The sequence below is a fragment of the Saccostrea echinata genome, unplaced genomic scaffold (assembly GCF_033153115.1).
Source record: "Saccostrea echinata isolate AGI-Se365-2 ecotype Australia unplaced genomic scaffold, CSIRO_AGI_Sech_v1 ptg000002l, whole genome shotgun sequence".
Taxonomy (NCBI): domain Eukaryota; kingdom Metazoa; phylum Mollusca; class Bivalvia; order Ostreida; family Ostreidae; genus Saccostrea; species Saccostrea echinata.
In genome coordinates, this window is record NW_026889751.1 from 28,457,961 (window position 1) to 28,464,083 (window position 6,123).

Here is a 6,123-nt window from a genome sequence, read left to right on the forward strand (position 1 = left end):
TTTTTTAACCTCCAGGAAACAATTATTTTTTTTTTTTATACATTCCGGAAAATAGATTTTAAAAATTCAGCATTGATGTTGAAATTTTCTGGAAAAAAATATTTCTGCGAATGATGAAGCATTTTAAGGCTAAACATTGTAGGCATGTTCTCATTAAGAACTTATAATTGTAAATTAGTGAATGATAATAGATATGAATGCTGAATTATTTCATTTAACGGTTCTTTTTTTTTAAGTGAAACGGTATGGAGCATAACTTGTAGCTGGTAAATGTAAGAGGATAAATAATACATTCATTAATATTTTATCATTCAAGCACTGAAGAACCGTGAGGGACCTAAAATATTGCTATATTATCGATTTAGTTGTTTTCTCAATTAAAGTAATTTAAGAATGAAGCTTATCTGGAATATAAATTAAATTACTTTTTATTAAATACAAACTCTTGAATTACAATTTTACGACGATAACATTACTTGTAACAGTGACGTACTTAGCCAGAGGACTGCCGCATGAAAATCTTGTGTTCCCGAAAGAAAAAGCAGACAATTGACATATGATCAATTGTAACATTACCCAGCCCGAAGAAGGACATTGATCAGCGTATATTTACATTTCAAACTTTCTTATCCTTGACACTCTTTCAAAAATGAGTGTGTTAATTTTTCGTTGATTACAACTGAATGTAAATTTCACAAAGTGAAAGGTCATGTGCCTAATATGCATGTAAATTTCCCGGGCTGCCACTGTGTCTTACGTCAGTGGGCGGGTACTATTGAAATTTTAACATTGAATACTTCGTGAAATATGAAGTTAACGTGAAATATGAAGTTAACGAACAGTTATCAAGGTCAAAAGTCCATTGGAACGATAAAAATTGGGAGCAGAGCAAACACGGTCCTCTAAAAAGACCAGAAGTGGGATTAGGTGCCATGGAGGAGTAAGTATCTCCTGTCGACCGATCACTCCCGACGTGTGCTCCTTGTCATGAATGACAAACGGAAAAATCTATAGACAATTCAGAGTGAAAATAATAGCCTAACAATGTGTATAAAAACGTCAGTCAACATTCGCAGCACCATGATCCCACCTCTCAGAGTCTGAAGTTTTAGATGATTTAGAGGTCCGTGTTTGCTCTGCTCCTGATTCGTATTGTTTAATTGACTGTTCGTTATTTCCATATATTTCATTCGACTAAAGGATAGATTTTATTGGCTAACACGGCCACTGTATGAATCAAAGAATTTGCAACATGTTGACTTTAAACGGGACTGGTGATATCCTTGTATCATCAACATATTTGTCAATAGTTTGCCTCGTTTTAGAAATTGTTTGTACGTAGAGCATGCTCTTGCGTATCGTATCAATTTAGATGATAAGGGTATATTGCTATATAAATAAGGGAAGTTGTCAAAAGAAAAGTTGAAGTCATCAGTTTATCATAAAGTTTTGTTGTGAGATAGCCTTTAATGTCTTTTTCAAGTCTTGATCTCCATAAACTACATAGATGTGTCAATTAGAAACTCAAGCATCTTTTTAATATCAACTTAAAAGTATTTGTATGTACAATCAAAATGTTTTAACAAAATAATTTTGCAAATGACCAGTGACAAGGTATGTAAATTTACGAGTTCCATTTTTATTCAAAAAGCAGCTGTCTATGGTGTTAAAAAGCCTAGAATTTAATTTATCGTGAGGAAAGGTTGTGTAAATTGTTGAAAAGTCATACATTCGTTTTGATGCTATTGTTTTTGGTAAAATTTTGTGATTTCACATTTTCTAAAAGCTCCTTGCAGTTTTTAAGTGTCCACATCTGATTAACACCACTTCTCAAATAAATATTTGTACAGTAGTGCTGAAGTTTCTCCTTTTTTGCTGTTAATATTTTGGTGAGAAGTAAAAACAAGCTTGGTAGGACATTTAATGGAACCCGATATGTATTTTTGTTTGTAAGGATTTTTATGTAGTTTAAGAATCCAGTATAGGTACAGTAATTCGAATTCAATTTGATTGTTGAAAATAGTAAAAAAATGTTTTAAACTGACATAATTATGATTATGAAGAATTTCCTCCTAAGAAAGGAAACTATTAGTTTGTTTATTGTTTAAAGTCTCTCTTGAGATTTTTCACTCATAAGGAGACGCCACCACTTCCCAGTGGAGGGATGCAAATTTAGACTTATACTCGACATCAGGGCCATTGAGAAGTGAGAGATCTTTTTCATGCCAGCACCTTCCTCGGTTTATGTGGACTAGTCTCCACGTCCCGCAAAGGGATTCGAAACCACGACGTGTGGATCAACTCCTTGCGCCGCGAGGTTATAGCAAACGATCTATCTACTGCGCGATATGAGTATAAGTAGGATTACCACTTCCAGAATTAAGTCCGAGTTTCTCTAAATTGCAATTAAAATAATGAGCCCTACGAACAAAGACATATTGTTACCTGTTGTTTTGTGTATTTCAATTCAATTTCACAGCATTTTTTTTTTATCTATATTTACATTTTTATTTCACAAATAAATGTAAATAGGGTAGACTGGGGTAATTTCGACCACTTATGCTGATTTGTGGCTTTCAATCCACAAAACACGACTGTTTTCAAATGTACTAGTTCAAAAAAGATTCAAAGTAATTGAGGTTGATTTTTTCTTCAAATTTTTCTGCTTTAGGAGTTAAAAATGCATAAAAAATAATGAATTGGTTTAAAAATAAGTAAGCATGTTGCATGGGTTAATTTCGACCGGCCTCGGGGTAATTTCGACCACAACAAACATCAAGAAGAAAGATAACTCTTGCAATGCAAGTAAACTTTACCTGTCGCATTTTACTCAAAATTTATGGTCCGAGAAACTATATTGCCTTATTTAGAAAATTTGTGTATCTATCTCTATCTCTCTAAATAAAAAGATTGAATGGATAAGTACTAGTATCCATACAGTAAAGAAATGGGTTGGGTTACATAAGCTTTTCGAATTCAATGCTGTCTTATAGACATATTAATTCTTATTCTTTATTCTAAATTCTGCTTTTCATTCGCCAACTCTATATTTTAAAATTGTGATATATAGTTATGCAAATAGATAAAATTTTCTCAGATTCCACAAATAATTTCTTTGTTATGATTTTTAAATTGTCCAACCCAAAAGGGATTTTATTTAATATCGTCTTTTCACAACCGAATCATTCGAATTGTATATATATGTATTAGGTTTTGAGCATAGCATTAGAATTGCGTATATTTTTCTTCACTAATTTTTACCATATACACATTCATTTGGAATGCGTTGTATTACGTATTTTACGTGTTTTGTTAATTCTTAAGAGATAGATCCTGAGAAATTCGATCAAGTCAATTAAATAAAGATTTACAGAAGCAAAGTCCTCTGAAATCCCCCCCCCCCCCCCGTCCGAAGAAAAACTCAAACTCAAACAAATCATTTCTTTCGTATAACATCATAGTGGGGTTTTTTTTGGTTTCAAGATAGTTGCGGCTCTTTTGGTGTGTTGTTCTAATATTTTGGGTACTATTTGGATTTGTGTACCTGGACTGTGTGATACGATCTTAATACGACTGGTTCGTTGGTTTTCGATAGTCTCAGTCTCATCCGTCAAAGTTTACGCATTCGTTATAATGAAAAAAATTACAAAAACCTGATTTTTTTTTTTTTTTTTTTTTTTTTTTTTTACATATATTTAATATTGCCTGCATCCTCTCTTTTGTTAATTTGACGGGTTTTGAATCTTTTGGATGGCTCTCGTCATGTGATCATTCAAAGCCAGTGCCGACTCCGTGTTCTCTCGCATGCACGTCGATCAGTGATGCATATGTTGATTAATCCGACATATTTTTTTTAAATATAAAATATATAATATATAAAATATAAAATATATAGGTTATTTGTAGATAATATTGTACATATACAGTATAATCTTTTTTTTTTTGAAGATCTAACTCTGCATTGCATTAAACAGCTGTTAAAGACAACTTACACATACAGTGTATTTCAGGATAAGCGGTCGAATTTACCCCGCGTCCTTAAAATCAGTAGGGGTAATTTCGACCAAAATCAAATGGACGTTTCTTGTGCATTTTGAGAGAAATCCAAGATAAATTTGTAAAATTCTGCAACTTAAAGATATTTCAAGAAAAAATAAAACAATTTTAATTTAATTCGTGCTGTAGCCTGTTGAACAAGGTTAAACTTAAAAAGAGGTTGTACGAGTTGTCTCTCTTGCATTTCCTTGATCAAATCAAGCGCACAGAAGAGAGGGACTTCGAACGTCAAACTGGAGACATAAATAATAGTAAAAATATTATTTATATCTCTGATCAAGCAATATTTGCGATGAATAATTATACTAGGAAACACTATTTGAGGAATAGTTTTCTATAATTCCGAATAAATCAAACTTGTCTCAACACTTCCGTAGATCTTTGTGTGGTGTTGTGTTCCTGTGGTCGAAATTAAACGGTGGTCGAAATTACCCTGACTTACCCTATAAGGAATCACTGTTTAGTTTGATGGGTATGCCAGGAATATTAATGACAGTTGCATACTAAAAAGAAAAAAAGAATATACATAACAGGTATATTCGGTAATCGATAGAACTTAAAACAGCTTAGATGAAACACAAAACCAGTCAGCAAGTTTTACATATTTACGTCCTAGTGTTTAAAGGTAAAATGAAAAAAAAAATTACTACATGATACTGTTTGGCGTGTTCTGTCAGATTTTGGTAATTTTCCAGAAATGTTTCATTTTTGCACAAATGAATGATAGAGTACAGGTTGAAATTCATAACGTTGTTCTTTGGGAACAATTTTACCCTATGTTACATTTCGACATTCAGAATCATAAATATACATAAATATGCAAAATAGCAAATCACATTCATTTATTCTTAAGAAATTAAATTTCCGTGGTGTTTTGACCGTGTGTATTTGTGAATTTCTCTGACATATTCTCATACTTGTTTTGTGAATTCAATTGGCATCTTGTGAATTTCTCCTGATGAATACATTTCTGTCTTTTTGTCAGTGGTCTACTTGTTTTGTGAATTTCTCTTTTAATTTGCTAGTTTGCATTTCTTCTGTGAATTTTTCTGTTATTTTGTCAGTGTATATCTTCCTGATTTTGACCTATCAGCCTTTTTTTTCTAAATAGCTGTCGAACCACATGCGCAAATTGCACTAAAAGCAAATCTGATAAATATTTATGCTCCTTTATTAGTGGCTTAATTGACTGTTAGTTTCAACATATACATAATTTCTTTGAAAAGGTAGGAAACAGTTTGTCCTTCTTAAAGTCAGGAAGTTTTTTCTGACCTGTCTTCTTTTACACGCAGTGTTTTCACGATCCATAAAGCAATGATAGTGAAGAAGTATCGCAGCTAAAAGATTAGATTATTTGCTCTTTAAATTCACGATTGTTCTAAATTTCATTGTCAATTTATATCGTTGACCATCCAGGCTTAAAATAGGAAACAGTTAAGAAAGTTATCCACAACATAAAAAGTTAACCATTTCCAAAAAATGTTAAGAAACATTATAAGCCACATAGGATACAAGTTTTCATATCAGTAAGGTATGATTTTTAACCAAATTTTCCCCTTTTAATTCAAAACATATTACTGGCCTTATAAATAGCACCATAACATATTTTATAGGTATTTATAAGATTTGGCAAATTATAATGATGAAGTAAGAGGAAAAGATCTATGTGTAGCCGCGGATTGTCAATCTTCACAAAATGCAATCATGAATGTTGTCGGTAGTCATTTATAACCTGCACATTAAACAAAACACGAGACAGAAGAATGTCCCTTAGATTAATGGTTTAAAAGTGAAGGCCTAAGTTAATATACATGAATGGTATGGTGTTCAAAACATTGCATCTTTTATCGTCCTATAATATGTGTATAATAATCAAAAGAAAAAAAATAAAATAAATTAAAAACAACTGAGATAAACTTGTTTTATTTATCAATTTTAAGGTCAAAAGTTAAAAACAAGGGACATGTAGTTCTTTTTCAGCATAAAACATGATTTATAATGTTTTTTCATTATCCCTCTATTCAGGAAAAACACACTATTTCAGCATACTTCGCTTGGCAAAATTTG